Below are 14414 nucleotides of genomic sequence, written 5' to 3'. Positions count from 1 at the left end.
GTCATCACTTCCTGTATCTACTCCATCACTGCCACAATGGCGAAAAACAATCTGGGGATGGAGGGGATGCCCATGCGCACTGTGGTCCAGGGGAGGAGTCACCTATCTCAGGATACTTCGAAGACTCTTCCAGGACAACAACGTGCAAACATCCGGACCCAACACTAGGCGGCGATCTATGCACAGATATGAATGTCAGCAGCCCTACATGCCAAGAACAGATGCATACTGGTAAGTAGCATATTCACTCTTTGAAGTTTATTAGCTGAGCAATGATTAAGTGAGCTGGTGCAGCCAGGGGAGGGTGGGAGCCCAAAGATCCATGTGGCCTTACTACAGAAAATGTCGTGAGTGCTGCTCCGGGCATTATATCCATCTACTAGCTCTTTCATGTGGTTAAGATGAACAATCGGCACATCTATAATGGAGTCAGTTGTTTTTAAGCTGTGCTTCATATCTAGCGGACGTAATCTCTGATCTGACTCATCACTAAACACTGACAGAAATTGGGAGGATGTTTTTTCTGTAGCATGTTTTTGCACCAAGGGTCCGTTTTTCCACCTGGACTCAAAGTGTATCTTGTCTTCCATCTTTTTTACCCATGGTGAATTTTGCTGGTGGGAATTTGCTGGCTGGCATATATTAGTTCATAACTGATCAGTACTCGTAGGCACATGACTGATCACATACAGTTGCGATTATCATTCCACGGTGGCCACAGTTGCTCATTAGGCAGGCACTACTGTTTAGCACATGCTTTGGTCATACCAGCAATGGCTCACTTTGACTGTTAGCTGGGAACGGTCCTCTGTATGATAGTTGAGTATTACAGTGGTATGTGGCTAGTAGGAGTTAGCCTAATGACTGTAAGCATGTGAGCCATAGGATCGTAAGGCTGAGGGGTTTTGGGACAAGCGTTCAGAGGGGCTGCTGTTATGATGTACATTGAGTAATTTGAATGCTGTATCAGTTGCCGGATGTTTAATAAAAAAGATTTTTATTTTAAATGCTTTGGTCATACCAGCTAAGCATCCAGTCACTATTCTTCCTAATGCCAAATGACATCCTGTTGACTACTTAACATGAGGAGGTTCAGCTACTCCCCACTAGGCAATCACAAGGAGGGAACGAGCAGACCCCGAGTTCAACCATGCATCTTAATATATGAGTGGGTCCCGGGAGGCCCACCACGCCGTCCCAGGCCCCCTCTCTCACAGTTCAGGTCTTACTGTTTTTCGACCCTGTTTAAAGGTCCTGCCGGGCTGCGTGTTCTCTGTCCCACCACTCTTCAGTGGACACCAATCCTGGCAGCAGCGTTCTCTCTCTCTCCAGCCTAGGCCTCTTCTCGTTGACCCTCCCCTGCCGTCAGTACTGCAGCCCCTGCGGCTCCCGGCCTATTCCAGCTGATGGATGTTTCCTGGTTTTGTATGGCTCCACAGTGCTCATGAGTCTATTTAGCTACAAATGTAGCTATCTGTAGTTGTAGATTGGCACTTTAAATAAGGGATTCCTGCTGTATTAATCCTCCGTTCTGCAGAGCCTAACTCTTAATGTGGCTATCTTGTGACTGCACTTTCTGTCATCTCCCTTTCTTCAAACTTTGGGTTGCACTGCCTGTGTACATATTTTTTGAATCCTTATCCTTACTCTTCATTTATCAGCTTCTCAGACACAAATCAAATATGTTGACAAATGCACCTTTCCAATTGATCTTAATAGTTCAAGATAGAATCTGTTATTGGGTTGGTTATCGACATATCCGCTTATCCACATATTGCTTTGCGATGTCCTTATCTGCTTGCTTCTCCAGTTTTATAGGTGTGGGCAGTGGAGTGGGCTATGGCTTGGTGCCTTCTGACTAATTTCACCCTTGCACTGCCCAAGACCACCTCTCCCCAAATCATTCACTCCTTGATCTGCAGGCTGGGTGGCCGTCTGTTTATCTTCTAACAAAATGAACTTCCTCGCAGTAGTGAGGTTGTCTGTTCCCCCACCTGAAGATAAGCTGGTGGAATCAAGTTTTGAAGTCAAACCCCCACGTTTAGATAATGAAGGGAGAACCTGAACTAGGCTGAAGCCCAAGCAACTGTCCTCGGGTTGGCGCAGAACAGAGTCCCTTTCCGTGGCTGTCTCTTGTGTAGAAGTGCTCGAGTTGGGAGCCTCTGTAGGAGTAGAAAGAAACCACTGTTACTTGCTCATTAACCATCCGATTGGGGTTACAGTACTTAGGTTTCTGATAGAGACTTCTAGCCACAGGTTTCTCATCTTTTGAATATTCCCCAGATGTCAGACTGAATCTGAAAACTTTTTTGCAGTACCTCTATGCGCCAGAAGACTGTGCCATGCAGCTCCGCACTGCCGCTGTTCCACTCCAGAAATAGTGTGCATGGCCTACATAGGCACAACTCACGTACTCTGACATCAGTTCCTTTCACTCTCTGCCACCAGCAGCGGATCTGGAGCTCCTTCTCATCTCTCAGAGACTCTTGCATAGATCTTCCTTCCCTAAAAAAAATATTCAGTTTGCAATGAAAGTCACCCCCAAAAGACAACATGTTTTAACCTTTGTAAGTACAGTTGCAAGCAGGTGTCTGTGACCGATCCCCACCAGGTTTGCTTATGGTGCCTGGAACTGGGCCACGACTCCAAAACAGGCAGAGACTGCGCATTGATAAACCTGAAAGTTATCAGGTAATACGAGGCAAAACTTTGTCGCCAAGTACAGGAAGACGCAACGTCTGGACCGCTCCAAGTCCCACTCTAAGTCTAAGGCTCGATCCAGGTCTTGCTCCCATTCCCGGTATTGACAAAGCCGCTCTAGAGGTCTGTTTTCATCGTGCTCCAAGTCCTCCGGGAAGTGCAAAGAAATAAATCTTGAGTGAAGTTCGGCTCTTTCACACCATACTCACATCCCCAATGAATCACTTGGGTGGTACCAACAGTCTTGCTCGTGCTCTCAAAGTCATTCAACTTCAGATCTGATTCCACAGCTGGTTCCAGCACAACCCGAGTTCAGCCATGCCTCGCCAGATTGAAGAGTTCTATGCAACTAAGCTTCGGCTCTTCGGATCTTTACCAACTCCCTCTGGCATGCCTTAGGGCCTCACGGAGCCGAGAGGCCTTCCATCTGGACTACCATCAGAGTGTTCGCCATTGGCCCCAACTGCACCCTCTGAGTCACATCTGTCCCTGGCTCCTGTTCTGATGCCGCCCCTGGAACCCAGATCCACGTCAGACCTGGGTACGTCTACACCGATTCCGACCTCAACTCCTGAGTAGGTGGTTTCGATTGTTCTCTCTGATGCAGAACCTATGCTAGTCCAAATTTGACTGACTCCAAATGAGGCAGCAGTTCCTCCACTCGAACTTCCACATAGCAGGCAACATTGACTACATTCCCTCTTCGGTATGGACTCTGACACAGACTATGCCCAAGATGAGTTTGCTCAGCCCTATATCAAGGACAATTGTCATGAGGACTTGATGGACAACTCTGTTCTCACCATCCGGTCCAGTTACGGAAGAATCTGCCTCATACACTATGTTTAGGCATATGGGCATCTGAAGTACTTGACCTCCAGCTCCCCACCATGGATGAAAACAAATATACTGAGTAAGGACCTACAATTGGGCCAGACTACTACTGAGCCCCTCCTCCCTTTCAATGAGCCTTCAAAGATATCTTCCTACGGTCTTGGGCCAAGCCTTGTACTGACACTGCAGTTAACAGACAAATAGTCAGGCGCCATCACCCTGCTACAGACAACCCAGCCTTTTTGTTAGAGCACCCTTCTCTAGAAAGCCTCATGGTGCAGACCTCGACCAACCCCAACAATTTTCCTACTATTCTCCCTGACAGAGAATCTAGAGACATTTGGACAACGCCTATTCTCATCATCCAGTTTAGCCCTGCGATTGATCAGCGTCTTCTGTTTGTTGGGCCATTTCACTCATGCCCTTTGGGACTCTGTGGCGCAAGTCACTCCCTTGTGTAATGAAAGGTCTGCACCCTGTCCTTTCGCAGGCGATTCAGGATTGTCGTGATGCGACCAAGTTCAGAATTAATTGTGGCTTGAGTACCACTGACTCAGTTGAGAGAGCTATAGGAACAAGCTTTGCTTTTCATCAGCATGCGTGGATACGATCAGCTGGGTTCTTTGGTGATGTCCAGTCCTCTCAAATGAACATGCCATTGAATGGAACTCACCTATTTGTAGACAAAGGTGACTCTGACCTTGAATGCTTCAAGAACAGTAGGGTTACCAGTTGCTCTCTGGGCTTCTCTTCCCAGTCTCGCCACCTGCAGCAATTCCACCATTCTTTCCATGGTTTTGGCAGAGGAATCCCTTGCTGCCAGCCTGTCCTGCTCCAGCTGGGAAACCATCATGTTAGTGTATGAGGCAGAGGTGCCTACCATCCCTGTGCATAAGGACAGTGTTTTACAGAGTCCACCGGACTCTAACCCCCTCGCAGTTCTACTTGCCAAACCATTTTAATGTACACTTAGGACACAGCAGAACCCACTGGTTCTATCCAGGTTGGCAAGAGATTATATCAGACAGGTGGGTCCTCCAAATTATTCACAAAGAATACAGTTTACCCTCTCTTTCTTCCCCGCCACACTTTCCTCCGTCGACCCAACGGGTGATGGAGGATCATCTCTCTAGTTCACGGCAGGAAGTGCAAGCCCTTCTGGCCAAAAGGGTTAGTGAGAGGGTGCCTCTCCCAAAAGTAGGGTGTGGTTTCTTTTCCCGCTACTTTCTGATGCCTAAGAAGGACAGAGGTCTTTGTCCCATTCTAGACCTGCGTCCTCTCAGTGCCTTTCACTGGAAGGTGAAATTCAACATGCTCATCCTGGCCCAGGTCTTGTCTTATTCTGACCCTGGAGACTGGATGGTAGCATTGGACATGCAGGACACCTATTTGCATATTTCCATCCTGTTGTACCCATGTGCGCTACCTGCATTTCGTGGTGGGAGAGGAGCATTTTAATTTGGTCTCACCTGCGCCTCTCTGGTATTCCCAAAAGTGATGATGGTGGTGGTGGTAGCACGACTTTGGAGGTCAGGGTTGCCATTCTTTCCCAACCTTGATGACTGGCCGTTGAAGGTGCGCTCACCGCAGGCTGTCGTCCACAACTTCCAGACTATGACAAACCTCTTGTCATCTTAAGGGTTCACCTTAAACGTGCCATATTCACACGTGACTCCTCCTCAGATCCTCTCTATCATCTGAGCCATTCTGGACACGGTTCAGTTTTATGCCTTCCTTGGGAAATAGAGTCCAGGATATTTAGACATTAATCCCAATTTTTCAGCCTTGATCCTGGATTTTCAGTGAGGTTGATTCTGAGGCTGCTAGGACTGACAACTGCATCCTGCTGATCGACCACGCCAGGTGGCATATGCAGGCTCTACAGTGGGATATGAAGTCACAGTGGGCCCAGCATCAGGAAGCCTCTCTGACCTGGTCCAGATTTTGAAGGACACTACAGAAAATCTGCGGTGGAGGTTACTGAACCGTGATTGGGTAATCGACAGGCCTCTCTCTCTTCCCCACACAGGGCTGACAGTAGTGACCGATGCTTCACTTCTGGGCTGGGGTGGCTTCCTGGGAGGGATGGAGATCAGAGGCTGCTGGTTTCTGGCGGAGACTCTTATATATATCAACGTTCTGGAGCAGAGGGCCATCCACTTCACTTAGAAGCCTTCCTGCCATCCATTGAGGGAAGGCTGGTATAGGAGCTCATGAACAACACCACTGCCATGTGGTACAGCAACAAACAAGGTGGGTGGGATCACAGACCCTGTGCCAGGAGGCCTTGCTCTTCTGGAACTAGCTTGACTGTCAGGAAATCTTTCGGGTGGTGAACCACCTAGAAGGCTTAGTGAATGTCAGGGCGGATTAACTCAGCCGTCAACGTCTAGTGGATTACGAATTACAGTTGCATCCGGAGGTCACGCAAGGTCTCTTCTACGAATGGTGAGAACTTTGACTTGATTTATTCACCACTGCCAAGAATGCTCAATGTCGGCCTTCTGCATGTTGGAGGTTTCAAGGTATTTCTCTCAGAGACACGTTCTGCCTTGAGTAGAACTTGGGAATCCTGTATGCCTTTTCGCCGATACCATTCCTGCCCTGAATTCTGATGAAGATGAAGACTGACCGGGGTCAAGTCATTCTAGTGGCTCCGGACTAAGCATGGAGAGTATAGTATCCAGACTCCTGACTAGAGAATCTGTCCTCCGTTCAGACTGCTGCTCCTGGAGGATCTGCTGTTCTAGCAACAGGGTAGGGTTCTCCACCCTGGCCTTCGCACTCCACCTTCATGCATGGATATTGAGCCGGGATAGCTGGACACCTTTGACCTTCCTACGGAGGTGGTTAATGTCCTTTGGTATCCAGGGGTCCCTTGACGAAGACTCTATTCACCTGTGGTTGGGACAAGTTTGTGGTTTGGTGCAGCACACCAGATTGATCTGCTCCAGGCCTAACTGACGTTTTGTTCATTTTATCTATTGCCCGTCAAGGTCTTGCTTTGGTCACGGTTAAGGGTTATATTTCGGCCTTCTTACGGTTGGCTGCACAGCCCTCATTGTTTAAGCCACCCCTTCGGATGCAATTTTTGAAAAGGCTGCAGCATATGTTTCCCCTTTCTCTTGTTGTGATACCCCAGTGGGACTCAATCTCGTCCTTACTTATAGGATGTGCACTTCATTCAAGATATTCCACAGCTGTTCCGTATGGCTCCTTACCACCAAGAATGTCTTCTTGGTGCCATCTCCTTGACACAGCGTGACTGAGCCTCAGGCTGTATTAATTCACCATACACCACATTCTTCCTCAACAAAGTGGTTCTGCAGACGAGGGCTTTCTTCCTGCCAAAAGGAGAAATTGTACAGGAGATGGAGAAGACAGCTATACACCACCACTTACCCCAAATATTCGAGAGGAGCACTAATTTGGATTAGATTTGTTGCCTTCTTTGTAGTAGCAAACGCTGAGATAGGTGAACGGAGATTTGTGCTAGTATATGGTAGATGGAACCATAAGAATATAATGTTATTTTGCCTATATTATCCCAATGCAGATCAAATTAGCTTCTTAACAATGATTTAGGCCTGCATGACCCCATGCACACACATACCCATGATGATAGAAGGTAATTTCAGCTTTGTGGATGAAGCCACAATGGATAGGTCTTACCCACCTTTGTCTACGCTTCCAACCGTTAGAGCGGCTAGAGTGTTAGCTGAATGGCTTTGAAACTGGGAATTATATGACTCATGGCAAGATCATAGCCCAGACTTAAGTGAAAACTCCTATCACTCACCCATTCACGATTTATACATTAGACTTGATAGAATCTATTGCATACCTGTCCACTTCACTAAGGCGCTGAGAGCAGAATATCTGGGAAAGATCTTCTCAGACCATATCTCATTATGAACCACTTTGAAATTGGGGGCAACCAAAGCACTTCTACAAACCCAACTTCAGGCTAGCTAGGAGGACAGACGTATAGCATTCATGAGTATTCTAAAGAACAAGAGAGAGATAGACTATTCACAATACACAATAAATCAAGTGTTTGAATACTATAAAACACTATGTAACAGATACGCCAAGAGTAGCACCACATTCAGTAATTCTTAGAAGTAATCAAACCTAGTGACCTTGCCATCTAAAATTAGGGAAGAATGAAGAGCACCCATCGAAGAACAGGAAATAAAATAGCCCTATCGGCTTTGCCAAACAGTATAACTCCAGGCCTGGATAGCTTATTGGTAGAATTTTTACAACATATGGGGATTTACTGGCGGCATGTATTGTACTGCCGTCAGATGCGAAGGCTTCCCCCTTCCACATGCCATACCTTAATGGTGCTTATTCATAAAAAGAACAAGGTAGATCCTGCAGTATTTCGGCCTTTCTTACTGTACTAACCTGATTATAAAATAGTGACCAAATCATTGCTAACTGATTACTGAACTGTAGGCCCCACCTCCCCCATCTTCTCCAGAGTAGATTTGCACCTGACCAAAACACAGCAGCTAATATTAGAATGATTTTTCATGTTATGGAACTTATAGTGCCCGATATTTTGCAACCGGTGATGCAATTGATAGAGCTAGAAGAAGCCATTGACTCTATTAGGTGGAGATACAGGAGAACAATTCTTGGATGCATGGGTTGTGGAGAAGGAATTATTCACAGGCTCTGCACGGAACCGGCTGCCGGACGTGAGATATCGGAACCCTGCAAAATATAGAGGCGTAAGGCAAGGATGTGCTCCCTCGCCTATTATATTTGCCATTGAGATAGAGCCATTCACAAACATGTTGTGCAACAAAGGGGCTGAATGGGGGATAGAAGTGGATGGAGTGAAGTATATTATCCCCTTATTCACGGACAATGTATTAATATACCTGTGCGATATAAACAGAGGGAGTGAACCTTCATTACAAAAAAAGACATCTAGCCTAAGAGTACACTGGAAGAAAAAATGCATACACCAAATATGTCAGGGACATCCTGGGGAACTTGTGGTGAGGATCCCAATTCAGTGAATGTGGGACGAAATGACCTTTAGATATCGGGGGGGGGGGGATCCAAATGTATTGAATCATGCCAGAAACTGTTGATGGCAACTTTATGAGAGTAATTTCTTTACTGAAAGGTAACATTAGATTCTGAACACAGCTTCCTCTAACTGACCCTGGGCGTGGTTTGCGTAGTAGCGCTACACGTAGCGCTACTACGAAGTGCTCTATGCGCGCTACGAGAACTGCTTAGTGCGGGAGGGAAATGCTGTTTTCCGCCGCTCGAGTAGATTTGTACTCGAGCGCCAGCTTTCTCAAGGAAGTTTCTCATCGCAAGCGGTCGCGAGCATACGCGACCACTGGCAATGAGAAACCTGACCTCCCCGCGTTGAGAATCTCGCTGGGAGATTTATTTTCCACGCTTGTGATCGGAAACTTGATGTTGCTGATTGCGAACAAGGAAAAAGTCTAGCCGGGATGTTGATTTTGCTCGCTCGCGGTCGCCAACTTGACGTTGAGGACCACGAGCAAGCATAAAATGTCCGCTACGCGTTTTTGCACTGTGCTACGTGCAATTCGCGTAGTAGTGCAAACTACGCACGTTCTGCGAGCGTAGCTTAGTACTACGCCCAGGGTTACCTCTAACACTGATGTGTTGTATAGCACTTAAAAAAAGTATGGTCCTCCTTAGGCTGCTATACCATTGTGCAAACCTGACAGTAATACTGCTGTCCTGCTTTTTCAGAGATTTAGACAGGATGATAACAGATCTAATTAGGAATGATGGGACTTGAAGAGTGGAACTAAATTTCTTCCCAAAGACAGAGTCCTCAGGGCACCCGATTATGAGCTCTAGTACTGTGCAGCCCAGCTGCAGTGAATCTCAGAATACTGTGCAGCACCTGAAACCTACGAAACCAAGAAGGTTCCGATGGACATTTAAAGGGGGCGCTAGAGAGGATGCTCCTGGATCCCAGGGCGAGGGGTGGTAAACTACCTGGATACGTAAGATGGCCTGATATTGCTGGAGAATATATACTAAAAGATTGACACTAAACCGCTTTCCAATGCAACAATTCTGATAATAGGATCTCATGGACTGAACAGATATGAGTGGGCTCCCAGGATTACAACTTGGGGGTAGGCTGGAATGGATGGGTTTGGAATTCTCTAGAGAAATGGAACAGTGAGCGACATTTTAAATTTGCCCCAAAACTAGGGTATATCTAGGGGGCAGTTATGGATGTATGCCAAAATTATGGAATCCCTAAAACAATTAATTGACAGAAATGACGATGAACCAAAAACATTGATGGTACTCGAACAGGTACTGACAATAGGGGAGGGATTGGGCCCACAGGCTTAAAATTTGGGAGGAGGAGGGAATAGATAGTTTCGGGAGCATCCAAGCAAATGAAACAGGAGAACCTTTTTATATCTATCCCAAAACAAAGGTGTACTTGTGAGTGAGTTCTTCACGTATGCCAAAATTGTAGATTCACTGAAACAAGACATAATGTTGAAACACATTAATTAATGGTCCTCGAACGGATACTTGACAATAGGAGAGGTAAACGCCTAGTGACAAACATATTGAGCGCTACAATCGTAACAAAGGTCAGCCTGCACCCTCTCGGAGTGAAATTGTGTAATGATAATAAAAAAGAACTAGAGAACACAGATTTGGTATTAATTCTGTTTTATACGCCCAAAGACTCCAGAAATGTTAGGTTCAACTCTTATAATTTATTATACTGCATCAAACTTACTTTATCACCAACAGAATCTGCAAGATATAGGGACTCCCAACAGCCGAATTTCCCAGATGTAGAATTCTGCCCTATACCCTGGACCTCCCCATAGTAAGAGGATTTTGGCTTGCAATAACAAACGCTTCAGGAGATGTCACATGGAAAACAAACCTTCTTAAACTTGTTTCTCTTTAGGCCGGATGCCCGGTCATGGAAAATTACAATCAGCACTACATTCCTGGATTTGGCACTCTTGATAGCCAAACGTTGCATAGATATGACATGTAAAGCGATCAGTATAGGGCAGAATTGTGAAAGTGTATGAAATGCAAAGCAGAGTACTCTACGTGGAGAAAAGACTCACTGCTCCTTGACTTTATACAATGTGAAGAAGAGGTTGAAATCAGCACTGTACACTCCAAAGAGTGCTGAAAATTACATATGGTCAGGGAGACGCCATTGTCCCTTGGGGAAACCCCCTCCCCAACGCCCTCACCCGCAATCACACTCCTTATAAGAGACCATGAATACAAAATCAAGTTATTTGGGTTAGCGGTCGTAAAGCCCCGGCCGTATTCATGAAATTTTGCTTACAGAGTTAAGTCCTAGCCTTGACAGATTTGCTAATACATGGGAGTTACCTAACCATAACTAAGATTGTTCCCGTGCATCCATCACAAACATCTTCCCTGAGTAAGATCATGACTTGTTCCAGGACCCTTCCTCTTAGAGCCCCTTGTACAATACCAAATTGGACATGGATTGGCCTCCCTCTTTTGGAAGGACACACACACTGATCTCTCATAGCTGGAGTGCTTTTACAGGGGGCCCATTGCCCGCTAGGATACCTCCCTCGGGCACACCCATATACCCATCCTTCTCCCCCCCCCAAGGGCCTGTGCTAGCTTGCGCTCACTGCGCATGCGCGGGTGGGTGTGAGGTAAGGGCCGCGTGTCAACAACCACCCCAACCCCCCGCGCTACTCTAACCTTTTTTTTACTTGCTACCAGCACCCCTAGGAGGGCCCAGTGATGCCACTGTCACTTTGGTCTAAAAGGGGAGGCCTTACAGGGCCCCGAACAGTCCTACCAATCATGACTTCACCTGCCAACCAACATAAATAGGACATAATAATCTGACCCATAAAACAAAAAGAACAAACAAAAATACAACATACTACAATGACCTGCATGAGAAAAAAGGTGTGTTAGCCATGACACAAACCATTGCCACAACTTCCAATAAAGCCCAGATGACTTCTCTAAGCAAGCTTGCAAAAAACCTTACATTTGCCCCTCCTCCTAAGCCACAAGAACCGAGCACCCTGCCCCCCCCCAACCTGGTGCCCTTTGCTTTGGGGATAGTGGGCGGGGTAAACAAGCTCTCCAACCCGTGAGTCTCCTGGGGGCACCCATCAAAATTAAGAGCGCTGTAGCTGCAGAGTACCAGCAGTGGAGCGGGCCGTCCTGGAGACATGCGGGTGGGGGGCGGCCACGAGGTCCTGTTGTGTCTGAGGTGGTGAGCAGAGAGAGCTGCCCGCCACCTCACGCCACATTTTAAAAGGGGGGGGGCAACAACATTGCAGGGATTGACACCCGGAAGCATTTTTCTGCTTCTGGGTGTTGTGCGCCAGCCAACCAGTCCCGCAACTGAGCCTGCCTTAATGACCGCCGTGACCTGCGCCGTGACCCCCGGCCCAGGCCCCAGCGTCGCTACCATAGGCATGGCTCCGCCTAGGCAGTAGAGCATCTGCAATTTAATGAGGAACAGGAAGCCTGAAAAGGGGGTTAGGGGGTTTACGGGTCCTTCCACCCTCTTGTGCCCTACTTACAGTTCTGAACACCTGCCTTCATCCCCAAAAAGAAAAAAGTCAAGATCAAAATAACATGACCATTTAAAGAACATATGGACACTTTATGACGTATGACTTTAGGATGTGATATGCCCCCTCTTATTTCTTTTCTAGAGGTAGGTTTTTGTCAAAACTTTTGGAATTTCATGAAGGTAAGATTAGCTCCGGTGATAATGCACAGATAGGATCTCTGTGGATATGCTCATTTGCATAGCCACAAATGCCCTACAATAATATTCACATGTCCACAGTGTTCTTTTTTCAATGTTTGTAGTTGCTTTTAGCCATTGAAATTAAATGGAATCGGAATCTTAGAACACCCAGTAAGCAATAGCTCAGAGTTGGTCTTGATCTGCGCAGGGGGCAGATAACCAGTACCTCCATCCACTGGATGAATTCTCTACTAAAGGACTCATTACAAGTTAACTGAAATGTTACTACAAATGAACTCCTACATTATTGTGAGTACTTTCTCTATATAATAGCTTGTCTGCTGTGTGCTATTACTCTACAACTCAACAAAGCAACCTTCATTCTCTACATGTTTACTCTGAGGTCATCTACCTGCGTTTACTGATGCGATTTCCAGCCTGATCCCTATTTTGTGGGAGTGCGTTAAGCATGTCACATATTACAACATTTTGACAGTGTAATCTATGGTTAAAGATTACTTGAAGTTACTTGGAAGTTTCAACTCAATATGAGCCTGCTGTGCGAGTAACGTCTGTGGAAACCACATGTTCAGTGTTGTGACTGTGTCCTCGTAGCAACCGCATTTTGCATTCAAGACTATCATTAACTTTGATAACGTCCCGGTGAATTGTTGCTTTACGTCGAGGGACGGTATAAATAAGTGTCGGATTTATTAGAAAGCCAGTGAAAAGTGGTCATATTTGGCTGGAAAGCGAGTGAAATTCAAGATATTGCAAGAAGTCAAGAAAGTGTGAGACCAGTGTGAGACTTATACAATTTTTGACGATGTGTTAAAGAAATATCAAAGATTAACGAATCGAGATTGCCAAACGATAAAGGTCTTAAAAGTAAACATTGTCAAAGTTTTGGAACGCTTACTGGTCTGTAAGCTGCATAAAGATGCTGCTCAGCTTCATTCCTCACTTGCGCTGTTTCCTTGAGCTGCTTCCTCCTCCACGCTTATGTGCACGCCTAGTTCCCAACAACCTCAATTTCCTTCTGAAATTGACGTAAACCTCGCGTCAGGGCAGCCATCGTGGATAATTGGGAACAATTCATTGGATTTGTATTACAACACGACGTTTTCATTGCAACAAAACCGAGAGTTGCAGTTACTTCGAATTTTGGTTTGTTATTTTCAGTTGTTATTTTAGTCTATTATATTAGTCTATTATTTCATTACCCTTTGCTTTCTTGCAGGTGGGACTGACTGTAATTGGTAATTATATTTAACATTTACTATGGGTGATCAGCGATTATCTGCACCCCCAAGTTTTCTCCCTACTCCAGGTGATCCGGCGATCCTTTCGCAAGATTGGAAAAAATTGTGTTAACCTATATTCTTGCCACTGGTGCAGATAATTATGGCCCGGTACGTAGGCAAGCAATTTTACTTCACCATTTGGGTGTTGAAGGACGCTGTTTATATGAAGATCTTCCTGAGATTTCTCTTCAGAAGGGAGATGGTCAACCAAACAATGTCTTTGAGATGACAATGCAGATGTTAGAATTGCGATTTACCACTAAAGTGAATGTTGTACTAGAAAGACACAAGTTATTTTGTCGTAAACAAAAGGTAGATGAGGATATTGGAACATTTGTAGCTGCTTTAGGAGGTCTTTCACTGACGTGCCGTTTTAAGGATTTGGCAGATTCTCTTATACGTGACCAAATTGTAAGATGCACTAATGATAAAAGAGTGCAAGAGAAATTGCTCATTAAAGATCCAACTTTAGAAGAGGCTATACAAATTGCTAAGGGTTTAGAACATACTCAATTGTGAATAAAGGAGATGGAAAATTGTAGTAATTCCATAGTGCCGAAGAAGCAAATAGGAAAGGGAAGTGAAGTTCAAGCATGCGTGGATGAAACCAAAACAGTTAAGCAATTTACAAAAAACCCTAATAAGATTCCAAATAAGTCAAATGATGCTCCACGTGTGAATAACAATACTTCAGGAACAAGTATGAGAGTTATTAAATGTTATCGTTGTGGTGCTCCTGGGCATATAGCTTCTAGTCCCAAGTGCATGGGGAGAAATGCATTATGCAGAGCTTGTGGAAAGAGGGGTCATCT

General features: G+C 45.7%; 1 protein-coding gene across 4 annotated transcripts in view; it reads left to right on the top strand.

Annotated features, from left to right (window-relative positions):
* The window catches only part of EHBP1 (EH domain binding protein 1), a 2118711-nt gene that overhangs the window by 1821340 nt on the left and 282957 nt on the right, over positions 1-14414 (top strand). The window lies entirely within an intron of this gene.

Source organism: Triturus cristatus, chromosome 6 (assembly GCF_964204655.1).
Source record: "Triturus cristatus chromosome 6, aTriCri1.1, whole genome shotgun sequence".
Lineage (NCBI taxonomy): Eukaryota > Metazoa > Chordata > Amphibia > Caudata > Salamandridae > Triturus > Triturus cristatus.
This window is presented reverse-complemented; position numbering and strand designations above follow the sequence as displayed.